Source organism: Falco biarmicus, chromosome 3 (genome assembly GCF_023638135.1).
Source record: "Falco biarmicus isolate bFalBia1 chromosome 3, bFalBia1.pri, whole genome shotgun sequence".
Taxonomy (NCBI): Eukaryota; Metazoa; Chordata; class Aves; order Falconiformes; family Falconidae; genus Falco; species Falco biarmicus.
In genome coordinates, this window is record NC_079290.1 from 60,527,154 (window position 1) to 60,549,224 (window position 22,071).

Sequence of the window (22,071 nt, forward strand, 5' to 3'; positions counted from 1 at the left end):
ACTAATATGACTGCCATGCCTATGAGACATTTTTATGCCTAAGTATCTATTTTTAGAATTTATTTAGTGGTTTCTTTCTCATTTGTTCTGTTGAAAATATAGCATTGGTTAGACATGTACAAGCATTTCTGTTTGTTGCTGTGTACATATTACTACTTTTTTCATGAATAATGATCATGCATAAACTTCATGAGTTACCATTACTGGAGTGAATTTCAAAGGAAAGAGCACTAAAAAATAAGGGCAAGATGAAGCATAACTTTCTGTAAGTAATAACTTTTCGGTTTGGTGCAGTCCTTAGTAATACCATTATATGATTCTTTATTTACCCAAAGCCTTTGTTTCATTCCCTGCTGTCAGCAGGTGATGAATGAGAAGGGTTCCTCTGTGAATTTAGCAAATCCCTTTCTGAGGCTATTCACCTTTTCTCACTTTCCAGGTACAAGGAGTATATGATAGTTTTTGGATTATCAAAATATTAGGGGCCTTACTTAGTCATTAAATGAAATGCATTGAAGCTTGTTTAATCTTGATGGCCCGCAGCAAAAATCAGATGTCCAGTAGATAACTGTCTTCTTTAAAGCTCAGGTTTAAAAGTCATGGGAAACTAGGAGATATTTTTATACAGTTACAGAACATGGGGCGTTTCTTGCATGAGACAGATTGTAGTACTAGTTTTCAGGTACATATAGTAGCAGGATGCTCTTGAAAGGAACACATTTCAGTAATGTTTTTATTGAAGTGCAATATGAAGTTGCTCATGATCCTTTTTAGTTGCTCTTCAAACTTTCTAAATAAATATGTTTTCAATTAATATTTTGAAAAAGTATTAAACATTTATAAAATTTATGGAAAAATTAGTAAATGTTTTCTAACGAAAACTTGGCAAGCAGAACCATGCTTCAAATGAAGTAAATCAACTAAAATTTAAATCTCTTAGTTGAAACTCCCTAAGACTTCTGAATATATTGAAACTGCTCATTTACTTGATAATTCAGATTTCATATTACATTATTTGACACTTTACATATAGTGCATTTTTTTAAACTGTTCTTTAAAGTACTGTACTAATGTGAAGGTCAGAAAAAAATATTGTTTCCATAGACATGGTATTTCAAAATTTGTTTCTGTTCCCAAGATGAGAAAACCATATTTTCCATTAAGTAGGCCTTCAGAAAAAAATTCAGTTTAGGACCATTTAAATGTTGTTTTTAAAATGTCAAAAGAGTATATATGTATATAAGACATCTGTCAAAAGAGTATATAAATGTCAAAATGATATAGTAAGTCAAACAGTATGTTGTTGCCTTAATAAGTAAATATATTTAAATTCATATTGTAATATGATCCATGTCTCAATGCTAAGTCATGAAACAAAATTAAAAAGAATGGAACACAAAATGAAACCCTGTTTCAGTATTCAAAGGAATTGGATTATAACTTTTTTTCTTTTCCACTGACAATGGAAAATATGTGAACTGAAATGTTCCTGTTAGTTTTACAAACAAGTTTTGTCTCCAGTTTTGCTATCATAGAGACTGTTAATAGTGGATATTCTAGGGCTTCACTTGATTACACAGAATACGCTCGCAGTGGCTTCAAGATTTGTCTTTTTGTTGGTGCAATACAAATTCAGTAACTTCGGAGTCTGAGTACATTAACTCTTCCAAAAGAAATTGTGTGATCTTGACCTTGTACTGTTTTGCTCCTTGTCTGGCAAAAGAAGGGAAGGAAGAGCCCTGAAAAGAGCAGACATGATCGTCTGCCAATAGCATGAAATATTTTGGACCAAATTCTCCACCTGTTTACGCACTATGCAATTTCACTGAAATTGATGGAAATCTTAGATGAATGCAGAATTCATTACAGTTTTATTTTTGGTGGAGGAAGTTGGTACGGATTATAAGATGTTCTATATTTTGAGAAATATAATTTGAAGTACTCTGCCATTGCTAATTTACCACTTCTATACTCAGTATCACATTCAAATTTACTGATTAGTCATTGTAAATGCAAGCTGTAACATCCAAGCGAGCATCTATGCACTGAAATAGTTACTATTGTCTTGTGTGCTGCTTTCCGTATGTGCTGTGGGCTCCTTTTCCCTACTAGACTGCAATCTCTGCCACTTCTAGATCCATCCTAAATTAAAATTAAAAAAGAAAAAATTGGCAGATGCCTAGAGCTGCTGATGAATCATCAGAGGTGGACCTACAGCTGTGCATATTTGGCAGAGAATTATTTCCATTTTGTCTTGTGTTTACTAGTTAGCAAGTCAAGAGATGTTACAGAAAAGAAGTTGAGTACTGCTATTGAGAATTACACTTTTTAATGGGCTTAAGTGCCTCTGCCAGCGTCTTTCCTCCCACTCTTGCATTCCAGAGAACTAGTGCATTTTCTACCTTTCACCTCAGTCAGGCAGCAAATCTATTTTTCTGTTTCTTGTTTGTGGGGTTTTTTTTGGTCTGGCCATAGTTAGTCCTGTATGAATTCTTTTGTTCTTAAGATTAGAGTGAATTTAATAGTGCTCATTAACTCTGCATCAGGTTTTTTGACTTTGCAGTCAATTCCAAGTGGGAAAAAAGAAGAACGAAGATGGTGTCGTTAGTGACACTTGTAATGACTGGTGTTCTCAGCATGGCTGGTGCTGGCATGACTGGTTTTTCCTGACACATTTTCTGATGGGCAAAACCCCTGAGAAATTGGCCAGAGAAGGAAAAGTATATTAGTAGTTTATTGTGTAATTACAGTTAAATGAACTAGACAAGCCTGTTGTTCAGGTAATAATGAGTGCCACTGTGCTGACCGATGGCCGTTAACTTTTATATTTGAGATTTTCATTTTGATAAAGATTCTTCCCTTGGAGGTCATTAATCATTACTCAGGAGCTAATGCAAATTCAAGCACCAGACAAACAAAATGAGTGCTTGGATCATCTGAATTTGCTAGAGACACTGGTGCCTGACAGAGTTTGGGGAACTAAATTTACCCCAAATTTTGGGGCAGATAGTTACAAATTGTAGCTGGTATAAGTTGCTTTCAAGACAAGGCTTAGTTACATTGTATGACTAGGATGTATGGTCAATTAAAACAGAATTTTGTGAAGGTAGCTTTTGATGTCCCTTAGTTTGAACTTGATATCAAAATGGTATATTATGATTATTATTGAAAATAGATACTTATGCAACAATAGTGCTGCACAGCAGTCAGGTGCATGGAGTTATTCTATTTTTGTACCTTTTCACAAGTCATTTAAACTTGTGAAAGGTGAGGTAGCGAAATAGGAGACAATTATCACCCAGTATATATCTACTATAAAATAGTAATCAAATTGAGATCTTAATATATGAAATCTGATATTGGCTGTCCCAGCAATAATCATCTAGTTAGGTAACTTAGGACAGAAGTGCATCACAGGTGCATCCGCTGTATGGAGATCTCAATCCAGAAGCCTAGTACAATGATGAAACATTACTAAAAGAGACTGTATAGCACTAGAAATCCTATTGCCTGATGCTTTGTTTATGACTCAAATAGGACAAAATTCCTCCTACCAGAAAATTAATTCTACAAATACTGAGCGTTTTCATATAAATGTGAATAAAAACATCCCCTCCTTTTCATGAGAATTTAATAGTTTGGGGCCCAGCTGATAGGCTTGTCTTGTGTATCTAATTTGAGCTCAGGAACCTGGGCGCCTGTTCTCAGTTTATATTATCTCTTGTGTCTCTTGCTTTGCTATGGGGTTTTCAGTGCTGGCTTCTACTCGGTACAGAGACTTGATTTGTCGTTTATTTCTCCAATCCCATTGCGATTGACCTAGTACTTATGGCGGAAAGCACAAGGCTAGCAGATTTGCAAAATGACCCTGAAAATCAGAGGCATAAAATTTCCAAAAACTCAGTCATGTCAAAACTCCTAACAGTGATTTCTGGATAATTCCAGGAAATATGCAGTCATCACATTAAAACTTCTGTAGTAATTTGAAAACAGTAAGAGATGAGAGGTGTTAGAAACAGTCTTGTATTCTCAACTGCAACTGCCCCTGGAACTAGAATAAATTCATCAGATTGCATCTTGTAAATGGAGGAGAACACTGAACAGAAGAACATGAATGTGTTTGAACTGTTTTGATATGTTTGATCGGTTAGACTACACCTGTGATCTCTTCTGAATCTTTAAATGTACATAGTTACATAGACTTGTATCACAGAATCAAGTAACCCAAAATAAACTTGGATTTCTGTAATTGTCTTGTAAGCTAGACTGAAATTATTTGGGGATGTCCCATGAGATTTGTTGCATCTAGCAAAGTCCAGAATGCCCACATGTTGAAATCTCTGAATAATATGCAGTGCCCAAAATAGCAAGGAGGGTGTTTTACTAAATCATCATTGCTGAAAACTACCTTTGTGGGCTATGAACCATATTGTTTGAGTACAGAGGTACAATATCTAGCTTTCACGTGGAGATACTAAACAGTATCAGAATTAGAATGTTATTTAATTTAAATACACCAGGTAATTTTTAAAAAACTATCTGAAGTCATTATTTCTTACACTGATTCCATGTATATTTGATTATTTTGGATCTGATCTATTGCTTTATTCCCATTTCGCTGTAGAAGAAATTGTAAATAATCCTTAACACTCAGACCACCAATGAGTAAATCCTTTTTTCATTATTATTTCATTAGCTCATTCTGAAGTATGCGAGCCCCCCAGCGCAGTTATCTGACTATATGAAATACCTTTCTTGAGGTGCAACAGAGATCAGATCGTTTATGTGAGGGAACAGCTCTGCTTTACTTCATCTTTTCTGGGCATTTTTCAGTACTCATTCCAAGTTACTTTTCCAATGTTTATACATAGGAAACCTATAGTCATTTTTTAAGTTACCCAGACTTTTCAAAACCACATTAGCCCAGATGTGTTGTGAGAGAAACCATAAACTATAATGTGCTGCAAGTTTGGGGGTTTTGTTTGTTGGTTTTTTTTTTTAAAAAAATGGGTACTTCAGAGAGAGTGAGGTGAAGTATCAGAAGTGTTTGATTGCTATGCTGGTCACACAATCACACTCAGGTACTGTCCTTTCTCCCTCAGTGTCAAGCAGTAAACTTGCAGATAAGCTAGGGTTTGGAGACTTTTCTGTCCTTAAAAGGTCAGTTTCAGTTTACACTGCTTGTTTTGTGAAAGTACCGGACATTAATATGGGAACCAATGTAAGTGTATGAAAATAAATATTTATGCAGTCTAGAGATGTCTTAGTTCTTTCCACATAATAAAAGCCTTGTCTTGCTTTTCTAAACTAAGATACAAGGGGTTGAATTGAATACTGAGATTACTTTTAGAAATTGTGGATTCCATATATTCTTGTAGGACAAGCCTGAAAGCCTGTCTTTATTATATATAACATTGAGAGGTAATACATATATTCAGGAGGGAAAGAGAAGATAGGTATCACAGCACTCTCCAAACTAGCCAGCTACAACAAGGTCTTTTACCATCTCATACCAGCATACTCTTCATGCCAGTCCCTCTGCTGCCTTCTTCTCACCTCATCCAGGGCATGCATTCTCTGCACTTGCTCTCTCTCCTTCTTCCTCAGCTGCTCTCTCTTTATTGACTCTCAACGACTTCACAGAACCAGCCACAGCTGCACCTTATCTACATAGGCCAACCACACACACACACACACCACGCTGCCCCAACACCCCCCCAAGCCAGCCCACAGCTGTATGTTATCAATATTAATTAACCCAGCTTCATTCCTCTACAGATAGGGACAGGTAGGTGTATTGAAAATGTTATGTTTGTAAATGTTATGTTTGTATTTGAGTGTTTGTATTGCTGTCCCATATTGAGTCTTGTTCAGCTAATGTTACCAGTTTACCAGGGTGGATTGTCTTCTCTATAAAATTGTGGACTGAATTAATTCTTCAATTAACCTGTTGACATTGTAGCTTCCTAAAAAAATTTATTTCCCAAATAAGTCAAGCTCACTGTCAACAGCAGTCATTCTAGGCAATGAGATTTTGCCGTTATCTACCATTGCTGTTGAATTTGACTTTCAAAGAGGGTATATTCACTTTGTTTAAGACTTTTCCCTTGGGAAGAAAGTGTGATTCATGCGATTTTTACTCTTGAATTGCTTTTCTGTATACATAGATAGCTCAAAACTGACTTCAGATTCCTCTGTTTTAAATATCTAAATAGAAAGAAGAGTTTTTCCTTACTTTAGTATTGGTATTTATTGTACAAGAAGGGCAATGGCATTGGAAACTTGCTTTCTTTAAACCCCAAATCTGCTGTTACACTTTGTGTGAATGTAAATGTGTTAACAGTAAAAAAAGCTATACTGTATATTAAGACCAAAATTCACTTCATAATGTATTTTGCTAAAGGCCTCTATTTTTTCCTAAAAGATTGAAGTGTTAGCTGTCAAAATGGCTTAATGAAATATTGAACTGAATGACAGAAGTCGTCTGCAAAATGTGGGACAACAAGCAACAAGGTGGATGTTGCATTATAACTCCCCTGGACTCAAGGAAAACAATCAGCTCAAAAATGCTTAAAGAAAAACGTGTAGAAGAAATCATATGGTGAATGTAGCCTAAGATTTCTTTGCTGCAGTAAACCACAGGCTTAATCACCTCTGTGATACAGATAAGAACAAACTAGATCAGGGGTCCTCAACCTACGGCCCATGGGCCAGATACAGCCCCCCAGGGTCCTCAATCCGGCCCCTGGTATTTACAGAACACCACCTTTCCCCGCCGCCCCCCCCCCCAGGGGTTGGGGGGGAAACCAAGCAGCCGCAGATGACTGCCTGAAACTTCATCTGCGCACCGGCCCCCTGCTTAAAAAGTTTGAGGACCCCTGAACTAGATGTTTGTGCCTGTTGAGTGATGTCAGCACAGGGCACTGAGGTGTTCCAGTCATTAGTACTGCAATAACTTCTATTGACTCATTATATTTTGGTTTGAGCTTCTTACCTGTAATCTTTTCTCTGACCCTTGAATCCCATGGGAGATGTTTCACAGCTGAAATATTTTTGTTGAGCCTATTTGCAAGGGTTATGGCCAGGTTAATAACAATCCATCTCAAGGTAGCATCTGTCAGTGTACACTCTTAATTTCACAATGAAAATGTTCTAATCTTGGCTCCTTTTCCTTCTTCTCCTTTCCATTTCCTTTCTTATCTACAGTATTTCTTGAGCTCCCTTAAAGTCTAGACTGCCAGATCCCTGGAGGGAAGAACAGTGGCCGTTTACTTTCCTTAGTGACTAGCTGATTGAAATCATCATTCATTTCCAAATTTTCTTTCTGTCATTTTTCTTGGTCGTTGTTTTCCTGCAATGAATTACCTAACTCTGGCATGAGAGGCTATGGAAACATACCTCAGTTGCTTTCTCTTGCCGCTCCTGGTCACTCTGGCCCTCTACCTCAATTTATATGAGTTTGTGCAAGTATTCTTTCTATTCAGGGTCCTTCCTAATTTCAGGGCAACAGCCCACATGCAAAATGTAGCTGAGAAGATTGCATCAGCTGTGAAACTGAGCCTCACAAAAACTAATCAAGCAAGAAAACAGGAACAGACTGCACTGTGTGCTTACAAATCCAGCAAAGCCTGGCATTTGATCAGTCCTAGACACCCTGTTGCAAAAGAGAAACTTTTACAAGACTTATCATAGATGTTGGAATCATGGCTCTATTTCATTTACAAGTGTTCAAAAAAAAAGTTTTTATTTTTACTGCTAATATCATTATTATTATTAGACTAGCTTTTAGTGTATGCTACAGAGAGAAATCTGTAGGACTGTCAGAAAAGTCTTGTATAATTCTTTTAGTTCCTGTGCCAACCAGACAGCAGCAGTAATTGAAATAAAAAGAGGTAGTAGTTGGAGCAGAGCGCAGTTTTGTAGGGCTTGTGCCATGAACTACCTGCTCCTGTGAGTACTGAGCTGTTGAACTTAAAGCAGCATATTTATTTTTCTTTTTAGCAGCTGAAGCTCAGGAACACTTCTGCATTTGATCTGAGATGTCACAGTGAGACATTGAACCAAACATCTAAGTATCTAAATTATACCCCGTTTACATGCAGAGGGAATTAGCTTCTCTCCTCCTTTCTCATTCCCCGATTCCTCTGATCGTGAAGACTTAAGTTAGAGCTACCAAAGACATCTCTGGTTTGTCTGAAGGAAAGTCAAAGCAAAGCATTCACTAACGTGCGCACTTCACAATCGTACAGGAAGGAGAGGATCAGCTCGTTTAGAGCAATTTTGCCACTCCACATCTCCCAATGCAAAGTGAAATGTGCTTTCCTCCTGTGTGGTGATGTCAGTAGCCAAAAGTAGGTCTTCCACTATAGATTTGACCCACATGATCATACTGGGCATAATAATGCATGCGTATTAGCTGCAGCAAGTAATGGTTTAGTTAGGCTAGATACATTTTAGCTTGCTTAAGGATGTGTATTGGATTATGCTTTAGGTATAATGGAATGTGTTTTGCAGTTTATGGTCCCATTTGGCAATTGCCCATGGAAGGATCACTTCAAAGGGACTGGGTTCATAGCTTGCAGTGTATTTTCAAAAGCAGATGAAATACTGAATGCTTTATATTTACTGATATTTTTAAGGTAAGATTGTCACATTTATACCTCACAGAGTAAAGCCCTGATCCTTAGGTGTAATATCCAGGTGTTACTGGCAGTAGAACTTTACTTTCTGCTTACCAAATAGGGAGGAGTCATGTCTGCATTTTACTATTCTCCAGATTAAGATTGTAGAAGATATTTTAAACTCAGAAAAGAAGAGAAACACATAAGGTTGTTAGTAAACTGTATGGAATACCTACTCTACTGTATGCTTAAGAAAAATAAATGAAAAGGAGAACAAGGTACATTGGTTGCATGTGGAGTCCCAGTACAGGCTTCCAGCAAGAACAGGTTTATTTTTTTGTTGAATAGGTTACTGTGGTTTCAGCTGCCTTTTTTTGGAACCCGAAGCACTGTAAACCTATTTTGAGGCAGGAGTACTGTGCATTCATGGAAGCATCTTGTCCAGTTCTCTGTCTGCAAAGGGTTTTATATAACTTATTCCTTAGCTCCTACTGTTGTCCTTACAGCTTCTTTGTCTCTTCCAACACTAATGTGTGTGACCAGCACTAAAGCCTGCCTTCTTATTCTACTGATCATTTCCTTTTTCATTTATTTCTCTTCTTCCTCTGTTCCTCCTTTTATTTACTACTCATTTCCTTTAGCTCATTTTCCTTTCCCCGCCAGGTAAAATATTGTCTGCCATGTCCTGAAAAATATTTCCTTAAAATTTTCATTCTCTACGCTCTACTTTCTCTCATGAGACTTTATGCAGGCTGCCTAGTCATTTGTTCTTGGTCCATGTCCTAGCATGTCCTCAGAACCTCTAGAAGGGAAGGAGAGGCAAATCTGAGAATGTCAGAATATCCGTCTCTTACTGTACAACCTTTTCCTGTAATTCTTTTTATTCTTGATATTTACTAAAGGGCTATTGCTTAGGATGACTTACTCTGTGGGAACATTTAACATGGTAAAATTAAGGAAAGACTGAGTTACATGTCTACGTGAGAATTTTTCCCATTGGGGATTGTTTTTTTTATTTTCATGGGAAAACAGAAAGCTGTTTTTATTTGCTTATTTTTTCTTATCTTAAAGTTGATTTTGCTAAGATTTTAAAAATATTCACCTCCAGGTTAAAACTTAGCATGCAATATTTTACATTCAAAAAAGAAAAAAATCTTAATCAGTTGAAAATGATGTCACCATGGAAGTTGCAATACAATATTAATTATAAGAAGTGTACTTCAATACCCACAGTATTGTGTATTTACTTATGTCAAAACAAGGTAATGCGTACTGTATTAAGGACAGCTTTTCATTTTATGATTTCGTGTTGTTCTTTGAATCATAACCTTCACTCGTTTCTTTAATTTAGGAGAAAAAGCCATTAAACATAGATACTTCCTGAAAGTGCTGCATGAAAGCTTTAATTAAATCTACAAGTAAAGCTTTAAAAGAACAAGAATCAAATTAATTGCAACAAGAACCATGCATTTATTTCTGTGACAGGCCTCTGTACGTTAGAGAAAAGGCAATCTGTGTACCCTTATCTGAATTAGTAAACTCAATATCACTTTTCATTAGCATGGTAGGTCATTGCCATGTGTCTTCAGTGTGACACTGTTTACATGTTAATAACCTCACAAATTGAGTCTGTTCCAAATGGTTTGCCGTAGTAGAAAGTTGTAAATCCATGAAGTGGAATAAACTGTCCTCTGCTTTCTGCATCATTGCTTCTTGCAGGTTCCCCTCTAGACTAAGCTTCATAATTAGGCAGCAGTATAATTAAGGAAAATTCAGTAAATGCAAATAGGGCAAAAGGATTTATAGCTGATTATGGTTGTTATAGCATACCTGAAATAAATTAATTTCTAAGCATTGTTATTAGTTGACTTTTCAATGACATCGAGCCTAGAAGTTGAAAGTATTGTTCATAAAAAATATACATAGCTTAAGTTAGTGAGTCCATGATGATGTATTCAGATTTACAAAGTGCTGACATACCCATGAAAAAAACACAGAAAAATTCAGTAGAACATACCACTTTAGTTGTTTGGGGTGTGATTGCTTTGTATCAGATGAGCTTTTCAGGTTTATAAACATATTTTCTCCCCACTGTATAATATAATGAAATTGGCATGCTCCCTAAAATCATACCCTTAAAGAAAATGCCACATTAACATCTGGTAATTTGACTAGATAGTGGAAAGCTTCACTGCTTTATAATCTTGGAATGATAAAGGCAACATCAAATGAGTAAACCAAACTCAGCATAACCACTTAAATTTGATTGCCTAAAATATCTAAAGCAAGGACCATTCTGATATCCTGCTTTGTGAATTCATTTAAGTGCTTAGTGCCCTCGCTTCCCATAGGCTTCATCACTTTGCAGAACCTGGGCACATATTTGGATGTCTCAACCCTGCCATAACAAAAAGCCTATTTTTCACTGGTCATATGCAGCATATACCTGGTATTGCAAGGCATAGTCTGTGGTCCTGCCTGCAACAACCTTGGGAGCTGCTTTGCAGACAGAGAGTAATGGTTTCCACTTTAGTCGCTCACCTAATATGCAAAGCAAGTTTAATTATATGCTGTCCAACCCTCTCTGCTACATATTTTTCCACTTGCTGGTTCTGGGTGAAATACATACTTTCTACGTGCAGAGGTTACTAGTAAGTGTACAGCGCCCCTGGAAGCATTTATGGCTAATCTCGCCCTCAGCATGCATAATGGCAAAGAACTAATTAAAGGTTAAAGAATAGGGATCCATCTTTTCTCTGCCTGATGAATAGAGGAATGTGTTCTACATGGGGTCAGATGCTACTTTCAACTGGACAGAATTGCTGTGATGCTGCAAAACCTAACTGCATGAGACTAAAATGTGGGAGACTCCAGATTTTCTCACAGCACAACAAAGGACTAATAAATCACTGTCTTGTGTTGTGTAATGAATTAACTGTTTTTCTGTGTTTCATATAAATATGTAATGCTGCAAGGTACATGGGTAGAATGTAAATTTGGTTTCCTAAGATTATTTTTTTTTTTGTCCTACATACTAACTTCTGAAAATTATCTGTGGCCCATTTGTACATTTTGTTGTTAAAAACAAAGAGAGATACAGTTCTGGCAAGGCAATAAAGTCACCATGAACATTATTGCCCTCTCTTAAATCCCAATAATATCTGATTAAAGCAGGTTTTGATTACTTCTAAATATTGCCATGACTGCTGCCATGCAATGGAAGAGAAATTAACTGGAGAGTGAAGTGGTGGAGCTGTGGGGACAGATAAAAATCTTGGCTGTTCAGTGTAAGCCTGTCATTGTAGGGCTACTATATCCCCACATTTTCCAGAGGTTTTGTAATGTTAATACTTCTGAAAAACCTTTCACACCAGAATGGACTATAATTTTGCAGTTCTTTGAAGTCAGCCTTTCAGAAATCCTGGTGTTCACTTATTTCCTGTAGGCTTCTTCCTGGCATAAAGATCTAATAATAGCAATTGCTTTTTAAATAAGCTTCCAGGTGGGTTACAGAAAGAGCAGAGTAATCAAGAGGTGTGGTTTCTGCCACTAACTTGCTAATGAAAGTTCTTAAATCTTTGGGTGCCATATTCTCCACATTAATTAAATTTCGATTGCTATTAACTGCTTGCTGCAGAGCAGTAGTATCAGGGCTATTGGAGGTCTGATAATCAGAGGCAGAGTACTTGATGCTTCCTTGGTCATCACTTGGATTTGAGAAAATTCAGTCTGGGTGTTTCTAAATAGAAAGGCAGCACTGCCTGGAAGTATATGTTGTTGGAATATTAGTACCTGAAAATCATGACGGAGACATCACCAGCTACGGCAGGATTAGCCACATATACTTGCAGAAACACATGTTCTCTTATGAGTAGCCCTTGCAAAAGCACCAGGGGAGGTGTAAAGTATTTGCTCTAACACTAGCTGTTTTGACACTTCAGTGGCTGCAGAGCTGCCTTCTTTCCCACAGTAGGAGCAATCAGCATGCAAGCTTTATTACTTGAACTCTTGTGCATGTGGATTACTCTTTTGACAAGAAAAAAAACCGCCACAAGCAACAAAAAAAACCCAACATTTTTTAAAGCTCGGATACTGCAGTAGTAGGTTCCTTGGATAAAGGTATGAATACAGTACAACTGAATAACACAGTATTTTAGCATCTCATGATTTTCATGAATGCATAAATAAAATAACAGAGTATACTGCAACACTTAGAGTCTAATGATTTGCTGTCTGATTAGAAGTCTGATAGCCATAGGGTGAAAATAAGATGGAAAAGGTCATATGATTAAATTAGCTACATTCAGACAGGCATTACTTACAATTCTTTTTTTTTTTTTGCTATGATTAAAGAAGATCAACAGTAAGTCAAGCAAATAAGATCAAGTTAGTGACCCTCAGAAAGGGAAATTAACCTCAACGATAAATGGAAGGTTACTGCACTCCAAGATACACTGCTCTTGGTTAATAACATCTTTCACTTTCAGCTATGGCCTCTGCATATAACTGTCATTCTGATTATTTACAGAGGAATGCACATTCTTAATACAAGATCCAAATATTAAAACTTATTTTCCCTTTTAACTCACACTGCTTTTTAGTAACACAAGAAATGCCTGCTGTGGTCCTAATGCTCATCCCATTAACATCCTGTCGAATTTGTCACTGTTTTCATATTTTGTTGTAAACAGATTAATCTGAGCAGTGCTGTTTTCTGCATGACTTAATCTCTTGTAGATGTTTCCAATCACCACATTATTGGATTAAAAATATTGACCACAGGTTAACATTTTGGTCACATGATTCTCCCTATTTAATGTTAGGTTTGTTTTCCTTTTTGTGGACGCTCTTGAAAGCCTAGTTTTTTCCTGCTGTGTCTTGCCAGAGTCTAACAAAAATCTAAATTTACAGTGTAGGATTTTCATAATAGATCTCATGCATTTACTAATCATGGAGAATCTAGATGTTTGTAGTCAAATCAGTTCTCTTTCTCAAAGTCTTTTAATATGGGTGAGGAAGTACAGTGGCTCAAAAAGTTGTAAAACCTTATAAAATGTCACTTAATATTATTTTGATACATGTGAATTTACTGCAAATGAAAAACTGCTCTGTCTTTCATTATCTGAGAGCCAAGGAATGTATTGGAGTGACTAACCAGGAATGAAAACACAGCAGGAAAGGTCACTGTCCTGAATCATGATTGCTGATTAGTCACCAAAAGTTCAAAGCTAAATTGGCCTGTCTTTATCTTCCCTGTATCTCATTAGCCTCTGTAGTACCTGAGGTCTAGGATTTTCCTGTTTGGATCATCTCAATAAATAGTCATGCAGATCTTGTCTGTTTTTGACAAAAGGAATCTCCATGCATACTAGCCATTTTAGTAACTTCTGTGTGCTTGGTTTCTATTTGGTGTTGAGAAATGTCCACTTTGTGGATGTTACAGTGGGCTGTGGCAGAGTGGCTTTGCCTTTTTGACAAAAGACAGTGATGGGCTGTCTTTTCGTGTTGCTTTGTTTTGCTGTCAGATGTTTACCAGACAGTATACCAAAACGGCTATTTTATCAACATTCATAGGCCAAACAGACTAGGTCGCATATTTAAGAGGGTAGCATAATTACAAGGAAGCAAGAAATAGTTATACAGTTACTCAGAGTTCATGCATTTTGAAGGGGCATCATCCGTTTCGTGTGGAGTAATGCCTGAGAAACTGGATTGAGATACTAAATAAACCCATGTCACATGCTACTCCTTCAGTATCGGCTAACAAAATGTTAATGCCATGGCTCCTCCTGCTCTCTGCAGGCTGTTGTTTTATTGCATTATGTCCTACAATGATACTGTCACCTTTAAGAAAATATCTTTTCCTTCCTTGTCTGTCCAAGGTCAGTGAGAAGGATAATACTGGTTTGTGTCATGTGCATGCAAGTCATTGCTCAGGAATGAAATGTTAAAGAGAGGTTGAATAGACCAGCAAATGTCCTAGAAGTTCAGATACGGTTACTTTGCCCTTGCTTTAGCTAGTGAGAGTGATTTGACAGCTGTACTTTGTAGTTTCTTCCTTCTGGAGTATGTGATCGTGCTTTGATAACAACCCTTAATCTATTATTAATGCAGTTGTATGTAGATCAAAACTAAAGATCCTTAGTCACGTCAGAAAGTAATGCTAGTCTATTTTTATATCATTTGAGGATGTATCTGAAGTGAAGGAAATGCAGTGCCAGAGTACTAATGTCAGGTATTTCATAGCTCTGTTCCTCTACACAAGCTGTGATGTGAAGCTCTGTAGGTGTGCGTGTACATGTGCACTGCACAATAAACCTCAGTTTTTGTCCTAAGAACTAGTAAATATGTGCTTCCTTTGAGTCTTTTCCATTTGTTGATTTTGAGCATTGGCTTTTTAATCAAGCTTTGAAGAGAATTTTAGACTTTTGGGTGAAGTCTTACTAGCATCTAGTTGCCAGCATTTTGATGATAATCTATGTATACCAGCTTTCAAAGTTAAGGGGTTAGTTTATTCCTGTGATTTTCTAATAACATTATTATTGTGGGTTATTGTAGAAGTAATGCAGTGTAGGTTATGTTCCTCTCCCATTCTGAAATGGGCTTTTTGTGGGTTTGAGATGCTGCAACAAGCTGTCAGTGCTGCAGAAGAGCACCTGGCCTGCTATGACCTCATCTTTGAAGAAGCTTTTCCCTTCCTTTTGTTCATACTCCTTTTAGATCAGGCAATGTCTGCATGGATGATCTTTAATAAGCAAGCCACTCAGCTCTTCACATTGCTGTCTTGTAACTCAACACAACTTTTAGAGAAGAAAATTTGTAAGCCACTGCTGGGTTGCTTCAGGGAGTTTAGTTCTACTTGTTACAAGTCTCAAGACATAAGACATTTACAGCTTACCAGCTTTGCTGCAGGAGACAACTGAAGAAGCACATAGACACCAGATAGTAAGATGTGAGACAAGTGGCTGTGAACTGGTAACAGCCAGTGGGACATGTCATCCTACTGACATCCTGATACTTCCTGGAAGGCTAGTGCATCCTCAGCCACTGAACCCCTCTTGCAGGACCTCCATTGGAGGACAGGTGGACACAACCATATGTGCTAGTTTCTTGAGTACGTTGGTCAGCTTGGCTCTGCCAGGGGCTAGTGAGCTCTCCTGGGTTCCTCAGTTTAGCCATGAGCTGAGAGACAGCTCTATACTTTATCAAGGAACGAACATGCCCCAAAAGGGAACAGCTAAGGAAAATAAAATGTCCTGGGAGGCAAACCAGAATAAGAAAATATCTGTGAGACAGTGGTAGTACTTTCAGTAGAAGGAAAAGCATTGAAAATCCTCAGTTGACAGTGCCTCAGATGCTGAAAAATTTCCCTCACAGCACAACACCCACAAGTATCCATTTGATCAGAGAAATAATCAGCTGGTACCACGTGGACTGTAATTCTTGGTGATACAGCAGCAAAGGTGTGTTGTGGAAGGAAAAGTAACTGGAATCCTTCTTGTTTTTGATCCAGTACCCACACACCTTGACACATCATCGTGCCAGGCAGTCACCCTTCTACTATTGCTGAGTGGAGATGGGTACAGTGGGAACTTGAGACCTTGCTATGATATTGCAAGTTCCTCTTTTTTCATATCGCATAAAAAGCTTTGGAGAAACAGGTGGCAGGGGTTCACAGAAGCTTCAGGATGGCCCATATCTGAAGTTACAGCTCTCAATGTTTTAGTCTGTAACATAATGCAAAAAGACATTCTGTTATTACATTCTGCCTTCGGAAATCTAAGGGGATGGAACAGTGGTGTGTTTCCTTCACCATCTAGTCAGCTCCACTACAAGACAGTGTCATATCTTTTATTACTAATACTGCAAAATTTCCTACAGTAGCTAATTTACCAGTGAAATATAGACATTTAAACATCAGCTGCATTTTTTCTTCCTATAGGCATCTTGGAGTTTATATACAGATGGCATTTTTACACTTATATCTAATAGCTATTAAAATTTTTCTGTGCCTTATTTCTTTCAAATGTCTCTTTACCAAGCCTGTCAGCTTTTCATCTCTGAAGCTAAAAATAAATGTTTATACAGAAATCAGAAGAGATTGAAATTACGGGTTGATTCACAAACAGAAAAAAGAAATTACACAGCTTTCATTAATTATTCCATGGATACTTCTGTTTGTGGGAGTGGTGCATTGAGCATCTTTTTTTTCAATCCTAAAGAAAGTTAAGTATCTGAAAACATGACATTAGAGAGAAATAAGCCAAAGTTGCACATTACATTTAGTCATAGGAGATATCACTTTTTGTATTACACTGAAAAAGGGATTGCATATCCACAGCTGGAATTTTTGCTACCCTTTATTGTAGCAGCAGCAGCTGCCATTTTTCTATTCCATAGCATTAAACCAACCCATAATTTTGCAGCAAATTCTGCCAGAAATGTGCATGTGAATACTGATATTCTATACTGAACCAGGCCTCTAAATTTTTTTTTTTTTTTTATTTTATTTCTGGGCAGCATGGAGAATGCTAAAGGAAATAGCATTTTCATATTGACATGGAACAATAATGGTACAAAATCATATTTCTGTGACATTTTCAGGTGGCAAATGACTTAATGAGGAGCAAGAAAGATGAGTAGTTCCCAAGTAAATAACAGCACAGCCATAAGGAAAACAAAGAGCACTGTACTTTAGTCCTTTCAATGATCCTGCAGTTTAAGATGATTTTTTTTTCAGAAAATGCATTTTTCATATCATTATTTAGTTACACATGATAATAAGGTTAAAAGTGTGATAGATGAATCAGCTTCCAGAAGTTAAATTGATGTAGTGGTATAAAAGTCTACATTTCTAGAACAAACTCCACTGAGGATTTTAAAAAGAATGACGTTTCACAAAGAACATCAGAGGCGAAGCTAGAAGGAGCATTCTGTATCTGTCTGCTATTCACATAAAAAAATATTTGAGCCAAATATGTCCCTCAGCCTTCAGCTGTTCATTTCTAATGTGTGTGTGGCTTGCGCATCCTGCAGTTCTTATATTCGATGCTCAATCTTCATCCAAATATAAGTGCATTGACTCCAGGGACAGAGAATTCTTGACTCTCAATACGGTACCTCACTGTTATTTATGAAGGTTCTTCCTTTTTGCTCCATTCACTTAGATGCAGCACTATTTCAGGCATCTAATGATTACTCTCACATATGCAATTATGCCAAACAGGTCTAAGATACACAAATCAGAACTGCAAATGAACTTTGCATTCAGCCAGCTCTTCGATAGGTTATTCTCAGCAAAAAACCAGACCATCTTTCTGAAGAGACACGTTAAATTGCAGAAAAGCTGAATCCAGTTAGAACAAGTTATTAAGAAAAGCAGCCTACTGTGGCAATTTTGTAGTACTGTTGTTTTGACACCAACTATTTTTCTCTCAATAACTGTCAGTGAATTCATGTTCACCTGATATTTACTCTCATTATACAGCTGGCAGTTAAAAGGCTATTTCTAAAGTCAGGTGGCTGTATCTCACCTTGCAGCTATACTTAGTTCTCATTCCTTATCCTTTTTGTTTGCTAAACACCTCACTTTGCAGACATTTACAATACTTGGTAGGGCTGCAGCGTGTTTTCACAGAGATTATATTTTCTGCTGCTTGGAAGACAGTTAATTGTTTGAAGACCAGTTGTATAAATGATATTTTCACATCAAATATGTTTGTATTTTTATGTCAGCCAAGTGGAAACTGAATTTTTAGTTCAGTATTTTATTGTGGGTTGAATGTCAACAGATGTATAACAAAAAGAGGAGAACTCCAAAATAAATCAGTTTACAATGTTTCATAACCTTACATAATACCACAGTCAACATCTGTCTTATTAGCAAGTAACAACGCAACGAGTAGGATGCTTTCCGTCTGTTTTATTATGAAATTCGAGGACATAATATGATGGAAAAACTATACACAAACTGCTTTATGAACGGGACTCCTTGACTTGTCTAAAGTAGCAATGGTTATTTATTAGGCCTTGTTTATTTGCTGTGGTTGTAGCAGAGGAGTGGTTTCTTGCCTACGCAGTCTGAAAACAGCATAGGCAAGAAGAAGGACTGCCATGGCTGATACCTACCTGCCTCTTCCATCTGATGAGAGTCAATGTAGAACTCCAGTCCATGGCAGAACCATTGGGTACTTTATTTTAAATGTTTGTTTTGTGGAAATAGGGTTCTTCCTACACTCTACTGTGGTAATGGCATGTACTTACATTGATGCAGTGCAGAATGTGACCATAATAAAATTGGCTTTATCTCATTTATAATATTTGAGCAACAAAGGATTCCAGGCTAGTCATGCTGTTACTTCTTTCCAAGTCCACACTTCATTTTGACATAGGTACTAAAAGGAAGAGTTAATATCTTTCTCTTTCTTTCTGCCCAATATTTGTCTTCATATTGCATGTATTTGAGTGCATCATCAGCCCTGGTAGATTAAGATCCCATTTTTGAAGGGAAAAAATATTCCTTAGTCGAATTGTTACTTGATTTTGACTACATTAAAAATACTTGGCTTGAGCACAGTTAGAACGAGAGCATTTCTTAGTAAGGCATTTATCGTTATTAGAAAGGCAAGTGGAATTTTTTTCTGTGTATTTTTCTCTGCCAGGACTGAGGTACCACCTATACACAAATTTCTACCATATATCCAGATCTCTAGAGAAAAGCAGTGGAACTCCTCATAAGCCTTTTTATAATTCTTCATTTATTTGTAGCCATTTCTTTGATGAGTTTGGCTATTCCTGACATCATAAGTATCAGTAGGTAAGCAAACAGAGGCTTACAGAATAATTCAGGTTGGTAGGGATCTTGTGAGGGCATCTGGTCTGAGGGCAACTCCGATCCCCCCACCATATCATCGTTGAAGTCACTGGGTCTGTTCTAGCAAAATGTCCTGAACACTCAGAAATGCCTTTGATAGAACAATCACAGGCATTTAGGATCTGGCACAGTAAATCAGACAAAAGATAAGAGCAGCTGTGATACATATTTTGTATGCAGAACATCTGAAGATACTTAGAAATAAAGCAAACAGGGAATAACCTCACCAACTTTTTTGTCATTCTGAGTGACCTTCCAAAAATTTTTGAAGCTTATCCCTCATAAACAGTACCTTCAAACTTTACTTTTTCTGTTTGCTTTATTAGATGGTGAGCTGTATTATTCGTTTACAGCTGAGTTATATGACGTTTTCTTACTAAATGAGATGTGGAAAATGAGTCAGTTGTCTTGCAGCAGGCCCTCTGTAAGTGTTCAAGTAAGCTCTTGCAAAAGTGCGCTGTAAAGAACATCTTTGCATCACCACACTTCTGGGCTGGCTGTATCCTGAGTCCATGCTCTCTGGAATAAACCACACTGGCAATATGTAAACTGATTCGAAGGAGCATGCACTATGGAACCCCAGACCCAGATTCTTTACATGAAGGGTGAAAGGAATTAGACTGATGCAATTCAGTATAGTTTCAAGGTATGCACGAGGAGCTGGGGCCTGAAAACTGTTTCCAAGCCTCCTGTTTGATCTGCAGTGGATATCAGCTCTAGATGGAAGAGCCTGATAGATACAGTAAGGGCACCTAGCGTTAAACTAAAATAAGGACAAGACAAAACTTTTCAGCTCTACATTGTTTCAGACCCTCTGATACCAGCAAATTTATTTCATAGCTAGTCAGGCTGCCTAGATGTTTCTGGAAACGCTGAGCATGATTGTTCCCAACACAGCAGGTCCACTGCATCACAGTACGTGCATGCAAGGCAAACAGCATATTTGGCAAGTTCATTGTCAGGCCTCCTGAACGCTGTTGGGTGGATGTCGGGGCCTTTTGTAGCAATGGGCCTGGAAAGTGATAAAAGCCAGGCTGAATGCTGATGTCTCAGTGACCTACTCCCAAAGCGGCTGTTGTGCACAGAAGCTGTCTCTGAATTAGAAAACAGCGAAAATCACTTTACCAGAATTAATGGAGCAAGAAAGATTTATTGTATCTATGTAATGAGAGCATTGTATCAAGATTATATCAAGCATGATCTAAGATCCCGGACTCATAAATTTTGTTCCTGATCAGCTTTTGATTTGATACTGTTACCCATCTTCTCAATATTTCAGTTAAACCCACAGTAAAGTTGGAAAATAATATTAATCAGTAGCTATCCCATAGGCAACATTAGAAATCACATGATTCAATCATGGCAAGCAAGATGTTATAGTGTTTGCTTGTTTTAAAACATAGCAACCATTTAAGTTGTACATGTATATATTGGCACGTTTTCCTTCAGTGTTTAACCGCATACCACCAGCACAAAGAGACAAATTCAATGTGTTCCCCTCTTGCCTCATGACTTGCTGCATGTTAAACTAGCAACACATGTACACGGTAAGTATTGAATTCTATATGCTTTGAGAGGGGACTGTATAGAAAATAAACCCTTGTATATACATTCCCTTTTTTAAACTTTGTATTGCTAGACTTAATCTGAAACTGGAGGTAGAATTTTGAAGCAGCCATTTATGGCAACTGATAATAACATGACCACATTATTTCTTGTTGAGCTTGAAAGCTGCTACTGGCCATTACTCTGAAACCTTTGTTTTTATTTGTATTAGAAAATTACACTCAAAGGTGTTCCACGGCATATATTGCTCTGCATTACATGTTGATATACTTATGAATGTGTAATCTACATTGTGATCTAGTAATACGTTAATGCTGAGTTCGTAAGATTAATCGGGCCACATGCTGTCTTGCGATTCTGCTAATACGGTTTTGAGTAGCATCAGCATTTTCATGCTTTTAATTTGCAAATGACCCTTGCATGGCAATACATTATGTAAACAGACATCTCACAAGATGTTTTCAGGGTCCATCATCCAGACTGTGCTGCAGATTTCCTGCATCTTGACCTGCCTCTGCAGTTTGCCCCCAGCTGCTATAAACTTATTAGACCAACATGTACTGACCTTTAAAAATTGCAGTATTTAAAATAAAATGCATAACTCAAGAAACTTTTTAAATAAATCATCTATTAAGGGATATTTTTTACTTTCTTTATACATATGAGAACCCATTTTCCATTTTATATCTAAGCCCTCAGACTTCCTAATCCAGCACTTGGTATTTTGTTCAATATTGAATTGCAGAATCTGGAACAAGTAGCTGCTTGCTACTGTAGCTGGTGTAAAGGGGTAAAAAAATGAAAATAATAGATTGAAAAATAAGATACCTTGTGTACGTATTAACTATTTAAAATATGGACTGTGTAACTTTACTGAGAATAAAAGGCTTCACAGGAGAAATTCCATTTTATTTGGGGGTTTTTATTTTATGAAAAATCTCAATATCCAATTTCACGTCATAAATTTTCTCAAAATACTGTAAGACAGATTTGAGGTTAAAAATTAATATA

The 22,071-nt window shown here is 37.2% G+C and overlaps 1 protein-coding gene across 9 annotated transcripts in view; it reads left to right on the forward strand.

Annotated features, from left to right (window-relative positions):
* The window catches only part of PTPRM (protein tyrosine phosphatase receptor type M), a 481,749-nt gene that overhangs the window by 331,069 nt on the left and 128,609 nt on the right, over positions 1 to 22,071 (forward strand). The gene's annotated exons all lie outside the window — the stretch shown is intronic.